The sequence below is a fragment of the Athene noctua genome, chromosome 3, assembly GCF_965140245.1.
Source record: "Athene noctua chromosome 3, bAthNoc1.hap1.1, whole genome shotgun sequence".
Classification (NCBI taxonomy): domain Eukaryota; kingdom Metazoa; phylum Chordata; class Aves; order Strigiformes; family Strigidae; genus Athene; species Athene noctua.
Window position 1 is genome coordinate 29,176,342 of NC_134039.1, and position 17,240 is coordinate 29,193,581.

Consider the following 17,240-nt stretch of genomic DNA (forward strand, 5'->3'; position numbering starts at 1 on the left):
TGACATATGGGTGATTCCCACAGCCCTTCACAAAGGGGGGGTGAGTTTACTTTAAGCTTCCCTCCAGGATGCGGCCAGCCTTGCAGGGAGAGCCATTGGGTAAAGGAGCCCCAGGTGTCCCACATTAAGTAAACAAAGGTCAGGTGTCCCACTGAGGGATAAAAGCTGGGACCCCTTACAGGCAGGGGCAGTGTCTGTTTGTGAGGTGGATGCACTTTCCAGAGTTTCCTGCTGGGGAAGGACCTCCTGTCTCATTGGGACTGGGCTCCAGCCAGGTCTGGCTTTTGTAAATGTGGGCTGTGTAGAGATTCAGTATGTGGCTTCCTTGGTCTCATATATTTGGCTTGTTGACTTGGTTGTCTCCTGTCCCTTCTATGGGAGACTGCATTTCACCATTTATTCCACCCATTGTTGGTCATGGGGTGTCATTGTTGGGTCATGGGATTGATGTCAATTATATATAATCTGACTTGTTTGTACCCCCAGCACTCACCCATGTATTGACCCTTTTGTATCAAATACAATTTGGTTATTGGTTCATCTTTATGCTGGCTGTGTCCTTTATGCTAGGCCTAATAATTGGCAAAACAGGGAGAAGGTCCACTTGAGGTCTGACTTACTGGCCAGTGGTGCCTGTCTCTATTCACTGTCTTTCTATAGAACTTCCACTTAACTAAAGGCACTTATCTAACATTACTAAATTAAGTAAAAGGAATTTACTAACAGGATTTCATCAAATAGATGGGGAAATTAAACTATTAGAAACAGTGTAGGATGGCTTGAATGCAGCACTACACAAATTTTAGCAGATTCTGACCCTATCTTGAGATTTGGAGAAGTTCAGTGAAATTTATTTTGAGTGATTTTTGACAGGTCTTTTGAAACAGACAAACCAGGATTTTCTTTGTTTTGAGTACCAATAACTGACAGATTTCTGACTCTCAGGTGATTAGGAGACTAAAACACCTCCTCCCACAAAGGGTCACTACAGCTATGCCCTTAAAACTAGTTGTTAAGCTTCTGAAGGAATGGTTTTAGGAATAGCTCTCACAGGGGTTCTTGGATGGAGCTATCCTACTTCTTTGTCTGCAACGGCCAGTTACCAGGTTTTGACACTGGTAATTGACTGGAGCATATATGTCCACCTCCAGCCCACATTGGTCATACACAGTAGCAGTGGCAAGCTCTGTCCTATTTCTTTCCTATTTGCTTCTTTTATTCTGGAAATGACATGCTATCTGGATGAAGATCTTGTTACTGTTTCTGAGCTTCCATTTTTCTAAGTTAGCCTCTTGAGCATCCATATCCAGCTGAGCTCTACAAGAGCAAAAAGCTCCATTGCTCATCATTAAGTTACTACTGTTCTGGCAAGACTTCCTCTAACTCTTCCAGTCTTAAGTGGTCCTACTGTATCAGAGAGAAATCCTCTATCTTTTTAAAAGATTTTGAAAGGAAGTAGGTTTATTTTAAAGGAATAATTGTTTTCCAGAGAGGAATGTCTTAATACTGCTTGTGATATTCTCTGCATAAGAAAAATCTAGCAAGATCTGGCTATGGCACCATGAACTAACAAAACCCAGAATGATACTGTTGAACACGTATTTCCAAAATAGCTGATGATGACTAAACAATCTCACTTTTGGGGTTACTTTTCCCATAATACTTACTCCTTGTTTTGCTCAAGCAGCTGAGGTGCAAAAGCCAAGATTCAGTTAAGGGATTTAGTTTGATGTTCCAAGAAAAATGTAATTTTAAAAAAAGGATGCTGCTTCTTTAATATTTGGTTCTGTAAAGCCCTTTCATGTTGAGTAGTAATTTAGTCTAGAAATGACACCATGAAATTTACTGCCAGGAACAGTGGTAGATGCTGATCTTGAAATTTCTGTAGTTCATGAGGGATTGTTTAGTTGTTTTTATATCAGCAGGGCATGATCATAGTCCTTTTCTGCCTGTGCCTACTAGTTACATTTCACTCTAAACAAGCAGTCATGGAAACTATGTCCAGATTTAAATCAAAGCAAATTTCCAAAGTCCTATTTATCTATACTCCTGTGCCTTTTCTCCTTCCAGCACAGTGTGTGACAGAGTATCCATGCACTCAGCCAATATGGAATGAGCTGTTACCTAATGAAGAACATAAAACGAGTCAGCTCAGTGTATCTCCTCTTTGGGTTATTTGACAAGTTCAGAAAGATAGGACAAACTTTTTTGAGTTTGTTTTCATCTGTTCTGAAAGCATATATTGAAGAAAAAGGATCTCATTACTTATCATTGGACCAACTGCCTTCTAAGGGTTTTGTAGCACTACATGCAAAAGAGCACTGAAGATGACAGGGCAGACATGAGTAGCTTATCATATGTAACTTTTTGTCCAAAAATGTTAGAGCTGTAATTCATTATTCATGTGCAGTTATAACCATGATAAGGAGTTTAAACATGACTGTATTGGAAACTAAATATTGCAAAAGTCTACTAAAACATTCTGTAAAGCTGATGGTAACCACAAAATCAAAATCTGTAAAATTAAGTAGTATGAATGGAAAATGGAATATAGCCCCAAATAACTTTTCCCAGATCAGTATTACCAGTTGCAGCTCAGTCTTAAGCAACCACAGAAGAAAAGACACTCAACTGCTAATGATCTGTATGTTACAGAAACAAATATTCCACGTGTCCTTTGAAAACAGTAGGTTGAATGAAAGTATCTTGCAAGCCAACTCTGCTGTATGTGTTTCTCTTTGATATTCAGCTTCCTTGCAGTGACTGTTAAAATGTTATTTCCTTCACAGATCAATCTGCGATGAGACTGTGTATCTTATAAGAATACTATTCTTGTTTGCTTTATTCTGCCACTTAACAAATTTATTCTATGGCTGGTAACTGAACATTACTATGCAGCACTTTTCTAACATCAGGTGCACCAGAGAAGCCATTTTTCTAAAGCATACAGACATGCACAGCTAAAATGATACAGTAGCTGCTGCCCTATCAGACATGGTATGTAGTGCTGTCATCAGAATTGATTCACATCAGTATTTTTGCTATGTTCCTTTGATTTACCTTTTATTAGTGGTTTGTGTATCCATAGTAATTTGGGACTACATTGCCATTTTCCATTAGAATTCCATGCTTTCTCTGTCTGTTAGGTTATAACTAATACTGTCAGATTCCAAGGTGCTGGGTATCCTTGTCCAAGTATTTTCTGGCAACATCTGCATTGGGCAGAAGGCCACAGTTTCACAGCTCACAGGCATACGTGGCCACAATAATATAGTAGGTGCTGAATTGTGGAAAGCTATGGAATAGTTGCAAGCATATGGACATGATTCAGTCACCTGAGGATTTTCTTAGTGATCTCCTTTAATTTGTTAGTATTTCCTGAATGTGATGCCTGCTTTCTCTTGCACATAAGGGCTGATGCATAGTGAATGCCATAATGACTGTTGCCTATGGTGTATAGGTGGGTTCTGACCATGTCAGAGAATGAAATTGGATACTTTCCTGGTTCAGCTAGGACAGGGTTAAGTTTCCTCAGCAGAGAGAGGGGGGGAAGGGATCTCCAGCTGGGTTATTCATACCATGCTGATGTCAGGTCTGGGTGTGGGAGCATGGGAACTTTTCTTTTGTAGTTTTGGTCGTGGGAAGCACAGGGTTGTCTGTATCCACTATGGTATTTCTCTATATATTTTTTTGTCTTGTTTACTGTTATTACTGCTTACTGTTATCATTGCTACTGTTGTTGTTCAGATTGTTTATCACACTGTTGTATTAATTTTCTTCTTATTTTAACCCGGAGTTTGTGCCTCACTTCCAGCCTGACTGACTGAGGGTGGGGCAGGGGCAATGGCAATGTGGTCTCCGGTCCCAGCAGGGCTTAAACCACCACAGCCTTTTGGCACACCAACGTGGGGCACGAATTGGGTCGAAATATGAATCAAAAAGGGACAGACACTGACCAGAGTGTGTTAGGGCAATCTGGGTGTAATTTTTTTGATTGTATTTGTACTGTTGTCACATCCCACTCAGATGAGGGGGACAAGTGACTCAGATTCGCAAATCCCCAATTGGAGCGGACAACAAGTCTCCAAGTTCAAGCATTTATTAACTACCTACAATGCACTAATTGAACACATGATAATTGGCTAAGTACAGAGCAAGTTGTGGTGAGCAATATAATATGCTTTGCATTTCTTAATAGAAAAAGGAAAAGAGGGAGATAGAGGGAATGGGGGAATACAGATCACAGGTCTGGGTTCCTGGGCTGATCCCGCCGGCGAGGGTTCCAGGAGGCGGCCGTCTTTTTCGCTGGCATTCGTCTTCTTTGCTTCACCGCTTTCTCCAGATGGTCGGGGGGGGGGGGGGGGCAGGGAGAGGGGCAGAGAGATAGAGAGTCTTTTCTTCCCCCCTTTGATTTATACCCATTTTCCTTGGGTCCATCCCCTAGGTCGACCCACAGACCTACGTATCCCATGTACAGGGAGGGGTAAGGTGTTTCATGGGATAATGTAATTAGCATGATCATGACAGCCCTCGTTAGCATATTGAGGGGCGTCAGCTTCAATATACATTTTGTGGATAATGAAGCAAAGCTCATTCACCGGACACATGGCCCTTGAAATTTGCCCAGGTGCCCCAGGGCAGAGCCGTCCTGTCTCCACAGGGCTCTCTCCCCCAGCTGCATGGGGCAGCGTTATCAGCTTTGGCCTCCACAGAATGCACCCTGTGACTCAGAGTTTTGTCTTGCGAGTGTTTGAGGCATTTCTTCAATCAGCCTCAACTTTTGCTTTCCCAGGTTGTTTGTCTTAGTTTCTCACAGGCCTGGTTTCTCATCTCTCACAACTGTGTAATAATGTTTGCAATACTGGCCCATTTGCTTGTGTGGTGGGGCTGGATTATTCCTTATATCCACTGTGTGTTCCCAGTGCTGGTGTTTGTTGTTGTTGGAAAACGTATAAAGGGGATTGTTTTGTTATACTGGCTACTGACTGCTTATAATGCCTTTGTATCGCCGTGTGTGGGGGTGGGCCCGTACCTATTTGCTGCCTGTGCTTTTGTTAGGGGTCTCACCCCCTCTATGGGTGAGCCAGGGGAAGAGATCCTCTCGGTTTTTTGAGAGTTTGAATTATCCTTGGAGCCTGCAGGCCAGTGTGATTGTGGCACAATGCTTTCTGAATGTCTGCCTGATTTTGGCTTTGGCCATGGGGTACTTCTCTAACAATAGCACCACCCAGTAACCTGCCCCAAGGTCAGATATTATGAGTGGCAAGGTATGTCAGAAGAGATGGGCAAATGCCTGGGTGAGTGGTCACCACCAATGCTGAGGAACTCACACCTGAACAAATCGAGAGCCCTGATAAGCTGATGGAGTGCTTAGAAAGGGTGTGCTACCAAGCTGGCAAAACCCAGGAGACACAAATCGCTGCAATGTGTTGGGGACTTGCCCATGCCTACCGTGTCCTCCTTAACACCACTCACTGCCCTCAAGGGGGAGAAAAGGCTACAGAATCTGAGAGTGAAGTTCCTGGTACAGTATCTGGGCCGGGGAGACAGGCAGAGCCAGTCTCAGTCGCCTCCACCAGCACAGTGACTGAGCCAGAGAGCCAGCCAGTGCCGGTGTCAGTTGCCCCGATACAGAAAACAAAATATACCAGAAAGTGGGGGATGGGGATGAGCCAGGCTCATCACGGGAACAGGAGGAAGGGCCAGTGGTGATTGTCCGATCTCTATCCCCGACAGAGCTGCGAGATATGCGGAGAGATTTTGGCTGCCTGGGAGGCGAGCAGATTAGCATCTGGCTGCTCTGATGCTGGGACAATGGAGCCAGTGCTTTTGAGATGGAGGGGAGAGGCCAAGCAGCTCATATCTCTGGCCAAGGATGCTGGCATTGATAGGGAAATAGGGAAACAAACTCAAACCCTCAGCCTTTGGAAGTGACTCCTGTTCAGTGTAAGGGAGAGGCACCCCTACAAGGATGATATCCTATGTCAGCTAAGCAAATGGACCAACTTTGAGAAAGGCCTCCAGAATCTCAGGGAACTGGCTGTGTTTGATATGATTTATGGTGATCTGAATGATGAGCAGTCACCCATGGACCCAGATCGGGCCTCTTGCACACACCTGATGTGGAGAAAGATCCTGAAGAGCGTACCAGAAGCACACTCGAAAGCATTGGCAATAGTGTCCTGGTGGACAGACACCCAGACTCTAACAGTGGATAGAGTGGTTGGCAAGCTGCAACAACATGAGGGAGATCTCCCTTCATCCCAACATTCCTGGGTCTCAGCTGTGGAGGAACTGTCTCAGGGTCCAGAAAATGGAAGAGGACATGTCCTACATTTCACCTGCACGGGCTGATGTCTCAGCCATTAGAAGTAAATGTTTCCCCACCCAAGAGAAAGGCAGCAGAAGGCTCACACCACGAGGCACCCTGTGGTTTTTCCTCCATGACCATGGAAAAAACATGAGGAGGTGGGATGGGCAGCCCACTGCTGCCCTAGCTGCATGAGTAGAGCAGCTGAAAGGGAAGACCATCACAAAGGGAGAGTCCTCCAAGAAAATTGAAGCTCCAGTGTCCATTCAGAAATCCCCCAGACAGAATAGAATGGCCAAAGTTATGTCTGACCCTCCTGAGGGGACCAGTGAATCATTCTTGCAAGAAGTGAGTGTTGCTGAGCAGGATTAGAGGGGCCCTGCCTCCAGCCAGGTGGAGGAAAGGGATAATCGGATTTACTGGACAGTGTGGATCCGATGGCCTGGCACGTCAGACCCACAAGAGTATGAGGCTTTGGTGGACACTGGCGCTCAGTGCACCCTGATGTCATCGAGCTACAGTGGGGTTGAATCCATTTGCATCTCCGGAGTGACAGGGGGATCCCAGCAGCTGACTGTATTGGAAGCTGAAGTGAGCCTGACCGGGAGGGACTGGCATAAGCACCCCATTGTGACTGGCCCAGATGCCCCGTGCATCCTGGGCATAGACTATCTCAGGAGAGGGTACTTCAGAGACCCAAAAGGGTACCGGTGGGCTTTTGGTGTAGCTGCCCTGGAGGAGGCTGAACAGTTGTCCACCTTACCTGGCCTCTCAGAGGATCCCTCAGTGGTGGGGCGGCTTAAAGTTGAGGAGCAGCGAGTGCCGACTGCTACCAGGATGGTGCACCGGCAGCAGTACTGCACCAACCAAGATTCCCTGGTCCCCATCCATCAGCTGATCCGCCAACTAGAAAGCCAGAAGGTGATCAGCAAAACTCACTCACCCTTCAACAGTCCTATATGGCCAGTGAGAAAGCCTAATGGTGAATGGAGGCTAACTGTGGACTACCGTGGCCTGAATGAAGTTACGCCAGCAATGAGTGCTGCAGTGCCGGACATGCTAGAGCTCCAGTATGAACTGGAGTCGAAGGCAGCCAAGTGGTACGCCATGATTGACATTGCTAATGCTTTCTTCTCCATTCCGATAGCACCAGAGTGCAGGCAGTCTGTGTTCACTTGGAGAGGCATCCAGTACACCTGGAATCGATTGCCCCAGGGGTGGAACCATAGCTCCACCATTTGCCATGGACTGGTCCATACTGCACTGGAGAAAGGTGGGGCCCCAGAACACCTGCAGTACATTGATGACATCATTGTATGGGGGGACACAGCCGAGGAGGTCTTTGAGAAAGGAAAGAAGATAATTGAAATCCTCCTGAAGGCTGGCTTGCCATTAAGCAATCAAGTTAAGGGGCCTGCAAGGGAAATTCAATTCCTAGGAATAAAATGGCAAGATGGGCATTGCCACATCCCAATGGAGGTGATAAACAAGATCACAGCCATGGCCCCACCAACCTCTAAGAAGGAGACTCAGTCTTTCCTGGGCACTGTGGGGTTCTGGAGGATGCACATCCCGAACTACAGCCTGATTGTGAGCCCTCTCTACCATGTAACCCGTAAGAAGAACAATTTTGAATGGGGCCCTGAGCAACAACAATCCTTTGAACAAATTAAGTGGGAGATTGTCCAAGCAGTAGCCCTCAGGCTGGTCTGGGGTGGGCAGGAGGTTAAGAACATGCTCTACACGGCAGCCGGGGAGAATGGCCCTACCTGGAGCCTCTGGCAGAGAGCACCTGGGGAAACCCGAGGCTGACCTCTAGGCTTTTGGAGCCGGGGATACAAAGGCTCTGAAGCTAATTACACACCAATTGATTAGGAGATACTGGCAGCGTACGAAGGAGTTCGGGCTGCCTCAGAAGTGGTCGGCACTGAAACAGAGCTCCTCCTGGCACCCTGACTGCCAGTGCTGGGGTGGATGTTCAAAGGAAAGGCCTCCTCCACACATCATGCAACCGATGCCACGTGGAGTAAATGGGTTGCTTTGATAACACAATGGGCTTGAATAGGCAACCCCAGCTGCCCAGGGATACTAGAGGTGATTATGAACTGGCCAGAGAGCAAAGATTCTGGGATGTCACCAGAACAGGAGGTGACACGTGCTAAGGGGGCCCCACCATATAATGAGCTGCTGGATGAGGAGAAGCGATATGCCCTGTTCACTGATGGGTCTTGTCACATTGTGGGAAAACATCCACAGTGGAAGGCTGCTGTGTGGAGTCCCACACAATGGGTCACTGAAGCTGCTGAGGGACAGGGTGAATCGAGCCAGTTCCCAGAGGTGAAAGCCATCCAGCTTGTTTTGGATATTGCTGAGTGGGAAAAGTGGCTGAGGCTCTACCTCTACACTGACTCATGGGCAGTGGCGAATACCCTGTGGAAATGGTTGCAGCAATGGAAGCAGAACAACTGGGAATTTAAGGATGTACTGGGTCTGGCTGAACTGGAATTGGATTTCCCCTATAGCAGCCCTCACGGTGCTGTGTTTTATGCTGGGAGCTGGCAGGGTGTTGGTAGCACCCTGGTGTTGTGGCTGCTGCTGAGCAGTGCTTACACAGCACCAAGGCTCTTTCTGATATTTCCCCCAGTGGGACAGTGTTGGAGAACGGCTTGCAGAGAGCAAGGCCATGGGTCTCTGCAGAAGCTGATTGCAGCCATCTGAGGTAAACAAAGGAATAAACCCAGGGTACAGTTATGCCAAACAACAGACTGTTATGTTAACAAAGAGAGAAACTGAGGTACACAATGGCCTTGATGGTAAAAACAACCTTGGGAAAGGAGGCAGGCCAGAAGAGGGAAGATGTTGTGACATGTCTGAGATGCCACAGGGGGCTGGGATATTATAATGTAGCTTTTTACATGTATCCAATAGATTTGTGAGTAGTATGCATGATTATTGTAGAGTGCTTATATAAGGTGTGATTTCTGTCAATAAAGTTGAAGCTTGCTCTATCATTCACATTGAATCGGCTGCTTGCTTCCTCCGCCCGCCGCAGGACAGGGTGGGCAAGATCTTGGGAGGGGACACAGCCAGGACAGCTGACCCAAACCGACCAAAGGAATATTCCAGACCATGTGACATGCGCTCAGTATAAAGCTGGGAGAAAGGAGGAAGGGGGTGGGGTCACCCTTGGTCCTCCGAGGCAACCACTACGCATATTGGAGCCCTGCTTCCTGAGAAGGCCTGACATCGCCTGTCCATGGGAAGTAGAGAATAAATCTGTTTGCTTTTGCTTCTGCGTGCAGACTTTTACTTTGCTTTGCTTATATTAAAACTGCTTTTGTTTCACCCACAAGGGTTAGTTTATCTTCTTTCCCCTCTTTACCCTGTTGAGAAAACAAAGTGGGGGGGTGTGGGGAGTGTGTGTGAAGTGATAGAGCGACTTGGTGGATACCTGGTGTTTAGCCAGAGTCAAACCATCACAGTCTATTCTGGTGCCCAACGTGGGGCAAAACAACGGCAGTTTTATATTAAATGTGCTGTAGCTATAGTAGTTATTAAGCAACGAGCTCTTGTGCTGGTCACAGGCTTGTTTATTGCACTGCTTATCTTTATTTTATTAAGCTCGGGAACATGCTGCAAGGAATCGGGAACATCGTGAGTGGTTTTATTTTGCAGGCTCCTGAGGTACTTAGTCATCCTTATGTTAGCTCATTGATACTCTTTATTAATGCTGTTCGCCTGTTGTGGGTTGTGTGGAGCTCGGTATGCTCTTGGTGTAAGAGAACGCAGATTTTGTGTGAATCGGTGCCAAAATGTGCTCTGAGGCGGCCTGTTCCTGGGTGGCAGGGAGAGTGGAAGGAGTTGGGCAGATTCCTAGGACGGTTATCACCTCCTGTAGCCTGGGATCTCACCCCTGAACAGGCAAGCAACCCCAAAAAATTGACACATCACCTGATAGAGGGGTGTCTTGCCTCTCCCCTTGAGAATCAGCAACTTCTAGCACTTCACTGGGGCCTGGCCTGTGCTTACCGAGCTGCAGTTCAGCACTCTCAAAGGACCGTGGTTGACATGGGAACTCAAACAATAACAGAGATTGCCCCAGTAGTAAAAAAGAAACAATGGACAAGGAGAACAACAGGACCATACCCTCGATTAATAAGGGAGGAGAAAGAAGAGGAAGAAGCTGGTCCTTCAGCAAAGGTATCAGAAGAGGGAATAACAGAACTGAAACGAGGCAGAAACTACCCGGTCCCTGACATCATCAGAACTGCGAGATCTGCGGAAAGACTACTGCCGCCAGCCGGGTGAGCGGATCGCTGCCTGGCTGCTGCGATGCTGGGATAAGGGGGCAGATGCTCAACAACTGGAAGGTAAGGAAGCCCAACAGCTGGGTTCCCTTGCTAGAAATCGAGGAATTGAAAGGGGAATTGGAAAAGAGACAGCAATTTGCAGTCTGTGGAGACTACTCCTTTCAAGTGTTAAAGCAAGGTATCCTTTCAAGGAAGATCTTATGGACAACACCCCAGGGAAGTGGACTACTGCAGATGGTGTCCAGTACCTGAGAGAATTAGCAGTGATGGAAGTGATCTCTGGTGATCCAGATAATGATGAAGCCCCTAAAAATCCAGAGGATGTCCCATGCACACGGGCCATGTGGAGGAAGGTGATTAAAGGTGCGCCATCCTCGTATTCTGCCGGCTTGGCCGCAATGTAATACCCAGAAATGGATGCAGGAGAAGGACTAAGATGTACGCCAACTGTGGAGGCAGTCTCTTCCTGGCTTCAGAACTTTGAAGAGAGTCTTGGTACCTCCTCATCTCTATGGGTGAGTGCCCTGGATGTTAGGAGCTCCCCAAGAAATCATTTCTCTTCTGTCCCAGTCAGGGGGAAAGGAAAGCCAAGGCGCATGACACGTGGCGAACTCTGGTTCTTCCTGCGCGACCAGGGGGAGGACATGAGGAAGTGGGATGGTCAACCCACCTTTAAGTTGGAAGCACGTGTACATGAATTGCGAGGAAAGACCCCTGCCAAGAAGATGACATCCAAGAAGGTTGTTAATGTAGCTGGTGTGAAAACACAAGAAAGTAACCAGCGATCTCCCAGATACAGGAAGACTGAGATCACCTCCCTTGACTCTTGCTGTGCCAGGCTGGAGGTTACTTCTTCAGGGTCAGACAGTGAATACTCCGACCAAGAACGGGAATAGAGGGCCCCTGCCTCCAGCCAGGAGGAGGAAAGGGATGATCAGGTGTATTGGACAGTGTGGATTTGATGGCCTGGCACATCAAATCCACAGAAGTACTGGGCTTTAATTGACACCAGGGCACAATGTACACTAATGCCATCAAGTTATAGAGGGACAGAACCTATCTGGATCTCAGGAGTGACGGGGGGCTGTCAAGAACTATCAGTATCGGAAGCCAAGGTTAGCTTGACTGGGGACAAGTGGGAAAAACATCCCATTGTAACTGGCCCAGAAGCCCCTTGCATCTTGGGCATTGACTATCTCAAGAGGGGATACTTCAAAGACCCAAAAGGATACCGATGGGCTTTTGGTGTGGCCAGTGTGAATACAGAAAAGGTAAAACAGTTGTCTAATCTGCCTGGCCTCTCAGAAGATCCTTTTGTTGTGGGACTGTTGCAAGTTGAAGAACAACAGGTGCCAATTGCTATGAGGACTGTGCACCTACAACAGTATTGTACAAACCGAGACTCTCTGGCTCCCATCCAAGAATTGATTCGTCAGCTGTAGAGCCAAGGTGTCATCAGTAAGACACATTTGCCTTTTAATAGCCCAATATGGCTGGTGCGAAAGTCTGACAGAGGGTGGAGGTTAACAGTAGACTATCGTGGCCTGAATGAAGTGACGCCACCACTGAGTGCTGCTGTACCAGATATGTTAGAGCTCCTGTATGAACTGGAGTCAAAGGCAGCCAAGTGGCACACCACAATCGACATTGTCAATGCATTCTTTTCAATTCCTTTGGCAGAAGAGTGCAGGCCACACGTGGTCTCCACTTGCTTTCACGTGGAGGGGTGTCCAGTATACCTGGATTTGACTGCCCCAGGGGTGGAAGCACAGTCCCACTATTTGTCATGGACTAATTCAAACTGCACTGGAAAAGGGTGATGCTCCTGAACATCTACAATACATTGATGACATCATTGTGTGGGGCAATGAGGCAGAAGAGGTGTTCAAGAAAGGACAAAGAGTAATTGAGATTCTTCTGAGAGCTGGGTTTGCCATAAAGAAAAGCAAGGTCAAGGGACCAGCACAAGAAATTCAGTTCTTGGGAATAAAATGGCAAGATGGACGCCGTCATGTGCCATTGGATGTTGTCAACAAGATAGCAACTATGTCTCCATCGACCAACAAGAAGGAAACACAAGCTTTCCTAGGACTTGTGGGATTTTGGAGGATGCATATTCCATGTTACAGTCAGCTTGTGAGCCCTCTCTATCAAGTGACCCAAAAGAAGAAGAGTTTTCAGTGGGGTCCTGAGCAGCAACAAGCCTTTGAGCGCATCAAACAAGAGATAGCATGGGCGGTAGCTCTTGGGCCTGTTCGGACAGGACCAGCTGTGCAAAATATACTTTACACATCAACTGGGGAGCACGGACTCACATGGAGCCTCTGGCAGAAGATACCAGGTGAAACTCGAGGCCGACCATTAGGATTTTGGAGCCGGGGATATCGAGGATCAGAAGCCCACTACACTCCGACTGAAAAGGAGATACGAGCAGCATATGAGGGGATTCGAGCTGCTTCAGAAGTTGTTTGTACAGAAGCACAGCTCCTCTTGGCACCACGGTTGCCTGTATTACATTGGATGTTCAAAGGAAACATCCCTTCCACACACCATGCAACCAGTGCTACCTGGAGTAAATGGGTCGCGTTAATCACGCAACGGGCTCGACTGGGGAAACCCAACCATCCAGGGATCCTGGAAGAGATCACGGACTGGCCAGAAGGTAGAGATTTTGGAGCATTGCCTGAGGAGGTGGCTCGTGCCCAAGAGGCACCGCCATATAACAAGTTACCAGAAGATGAGAGGCGTTATGCTCTCTTTACTGATGGATCCTGTCGTGTGGTAGGAAGCCATCGGAAGTGGAAAGGTGCTGTGTGGAGTCCCACAAGACAAGTCGTTGAGGCCACTGAAGGAGAAGGAGAGTCAAGTCAGTTTGCAGAAGTTTTGCAATCCAACTAGCTCTAAAGATTGCTGAACGGGAGAAGTGACCAGTACTATATCTCTACACGTACTCCTGGATGGTGGCTAACGCCCTGTGGGGGTGGCTACAGGAGTGGAAGAAGACCAATTGGCAGCGCAGAGGTAAACCCATCTGGGCTGCTGCATTGTGGCAGGACATCGCTGCCCGAGTGGAAAACGTGGCTCTAAAGGTACGTCATGTAGATGCTCATGTGCCCAAAAGGCGTGCCACTGAAGAACACCAAAACAATGAGCAAGCAGACAAAGCTGCCAAAATTGAAGTAGCTCGGCTGGACCTGGACTGGGAGCGTAAGGGTGAGCTGTTTGTAGCTCGATGGGCCCATGAAACATGAGGGCGTCTTGGCAGAGATGCAATGTACAGATGGGCTCGCGATCAAGGGGTGGACCTGACCATGGAGGCCATCTCACAGGTCACTCACAAATGTGAAACATGCTGCAATCAAGCGAGCCACATGAGTAAAGTCTCCCTGGAACAGAGGACGATGGCTGAGTTTTCAGTACGGTGAGTCCTGGCAGATTGACTATATTGGACCACTGCCACGAACACGCCAAGGCAAATGCTACATACTCACCATGGTAGAAGCAACTACGGGTTGGCTAGAAACGTACCCTGTAAATCATGCCACCGCCCGAAATACCATCTTGGGTCTTGAAAGGCAAATTTTATGGCGGCATGGTACTCCTGAAAGAATCGAATCAGACAATGGGACCCATTTTCAAAATAATCTTATAAACTCCTGGGCAAAGAAACATGGCATTGAGTGGGTGTATCACATCCCTTATTACCCACAAGCATCTGGAAAGATTGAAAGATATAATGGACTGTTGAAGACTATGTTGAGAGCATTGGACAATGGGGGATGGAAGCACCGGGATATAAATTTAGCAGAAGCCACTTGGCTAATTAATACCAGAGGATCTGTTAACCGTCCTGGTCCTGCTCAAACAAACCCCCTTCATACTGTGGGAGGAGATAAGGTCCCTGCAGTACACACAGGAAAATAGCTGGGGAAGGCAGTGTGGATTGCTCCTCCCTTGGGAAAAGGCAAGCCCACTCATGGGATTGTCTTTGCTCAGGCACCTGGATGTACTTGGTGGGTAATACGGGAGGATGGGACTACTCACTGTGTGCCTCAAGGACATTTAACCTTGGGGGGAAAGTAATCTGTGGGATGAGTTGTATGTTGCAGGAAGTGATGGAGGAAGTAGGAACGACGAAGAGTGAACCAGACACGTGCAATGACGACCCAAACCTAGCCGGTGCTGGAGTCCAACAGTCAAGCATACTTCTGTCCTGAACATCTATTTTGACAGCTGGAAGCCAAGTCACTGAACATCTGAAGGAGTGAAGAAAGCTTATGGAATGGATAAATGAATATTATGTGGGATCTGGGCATAACGTAAATGGTATGGAATAAGGGGTGGAGACTGTACTGGGTCTGGCTGAACTGGAATTGCTTTTCCCCTGTAGCAGCCCTCACAGTGCTGTGTTTTATGCTGGGAGCTGGCAGGGTGTTGATAGCACCCTGGTGTTGTGGCTGCTGCTGAGCAGTGCTTACACAGCACCAAGGCTCTTTCTGACATTTCCCCCTGCAGTGGGATGGGGTGGGCAAGATCTTGGGAGGGGACACAGCCAGGACAGCTGACCCGAACCAACCAAAGGGATATTCCATACCATATGATGTCTGCTCAGTATAAAGCTGGGAGAAAGGAGGAAGGGGGTGGGGTCACCCTTGGTCCTCTGAGGCAACCACTATGTGTATTGGAGCCCTGCTGCCTGAGAAGGCCTGACATCGCCTCTTCATGGGAAGTAGAGAATAAATCTGTTTGCTTTTGCTTCCGCACATGGACCTTTGCTTCACTTTACTTATATTAACTGCTTTTGTTTCACCCACAAGGGTTAGTTTAACTTCTTTCCCCTCTTTACCCTGTTGAGAAAACAAAGGGAAGGGGGGTGTGGGGAGTTATAGGGTGACTTGGTGGATACCTGGCATTTAGCCAGAGTCAAACCATCACAGAGGGTAAAACCATCTGGACTGCTGGAGTACGGCAGGACATTGCAGCCCAGGTGGAAAACCTCGTTGTGAAGGTGTGCCATGTGGATGCCCATGTACCCAAGAGTTGGGCCACTGATGAACATCGACACAACCAGCAGGCAGACCAAGCTGCTCAGATTAGAGTGGCTCAGGTGGACTTGGACTGGCAGCGCAAAGGTGAACTGTTCATAGCCCGATGGGCCCATGAGACCTCAGGCCACCAAGGTAGAGATGCAACATACAGGTGGGCTCGAGATCGAGGGGTGGACCTTACTATTGACACCATTGCAGAGATCATCCATGGATGTGAGACATGTGCCACAATCAAACATGCCAAGCAGGTGAAGCCCCAGAGAAATGGAGAGCCATGGCTGAAATATAGATATGGAGAGGCCTGGCAGATCGACTACATCACACTGCCACAGACCTGCCACAGGAAGCGCCATGTGTTCACAATGGTGGAAGTAACCACTGGATGGCTGGAAACTTACCCAGTGCCCCACGCCACCGCCCGAAACACCATCCTGGGCCTTGAAACCCAAGTCCTGTGGTGACACAGCACTCCAGCGAGAATTGAGTCAGACAATGGGACCCACTTCCAAAACAACCTCATAAATGCCTGGGCAGAAGAACATGACATTGAGTGGGTCTACCATATCCCCTACCATGCACCAGCCTCTGGGAAGATAGAGCGCTACAATGGACTGTTAAAACCCACATTGAAAGCACTGGGAGGTGGGACCTTCAAAGACTGGGGCATGCATCTAGCAAAGGCTACCTCGCTAGTCAACACAAGAGGATCTGCCAATTGAGCTGGCCCGGCTCAGTCAAAACCTCCACGTGCTGTAGATGGGGATAAAGTCCCTGTGTTGCGCATGAGCAATATATTGGGAAAAGTGGTCTGGTTTAGTCCTGTGCCAGGCAAAGGTAAAGGCAAACCCATCCATGGGATTGCTTTTGCTCAAGGACCTGTGTGTACCTGGTGAATGATGCAGGACAGTGGAGAGGTCTGATGTATACCACAGGGGGACTTGATTCTGGGTGAGAACATGCTGTGCCTTTGTAAATTGTTGTTTTGTTGTTGTTAACTGTTAAATGGCAGCTGGACATGGCGGAGATGGTATAGAATAAAGGGGTGGATTATGTCCTGGTTCAGCTAGGATAGGGTTAAGTTTCCCCAGCTGAGAGGGGGAAGGGATCTCCAGCCGGGTTATTCATACTGTGCTGAGGTCAGGTCCGGGCGTGAGAATGTGGGAACTTTTCCTTTGTAGTTTTGGTTGCGGGAAGCACAGGGCTGTCTGTATCTATTATGGTATCTCCCTGTATATCTTTTGTCTTGTTTACTGTTATTACTGCTTACTGTTGTCGTTCAGATTTTTTATCACACTGTTGTATTAAATTTCTTATTTTAACCCGGGGTTTGTGCCTCACTTCCAGCCTGACCGGCTGAGGGTGGGGGAGGGTCAACGGCAATGTGGTATCCGGTCCCGGCAGGGCTTAAACCACCACACTAGTGCAGACATATCTCTGGATGTGGGTACTGTCATTATGGTATAAATTTTGTAATGGACAATTATTCAATTCATCTATCATAAAATAATTACTTGAGTAGAGAGAGAATGTGGCTTTGACTAGACCCAGCCCTTTTCCTCAGCAGTGGAAACT

General features: G+C 47.7%; 1 protein-coding gene across 9 annotated transcripts in view; it reads left to right on the forward strand.

The window, feature by feature from the left end:
• NCF4 (neutrophil cytosolic factor 4) overlaps positions 1 to 17,240 on the forward strand; it is a 77,080-nt gene that overhangs the window by 47,432 nt on the left and 12,408 nt on the right. The window lies entirely within an intron of this gene.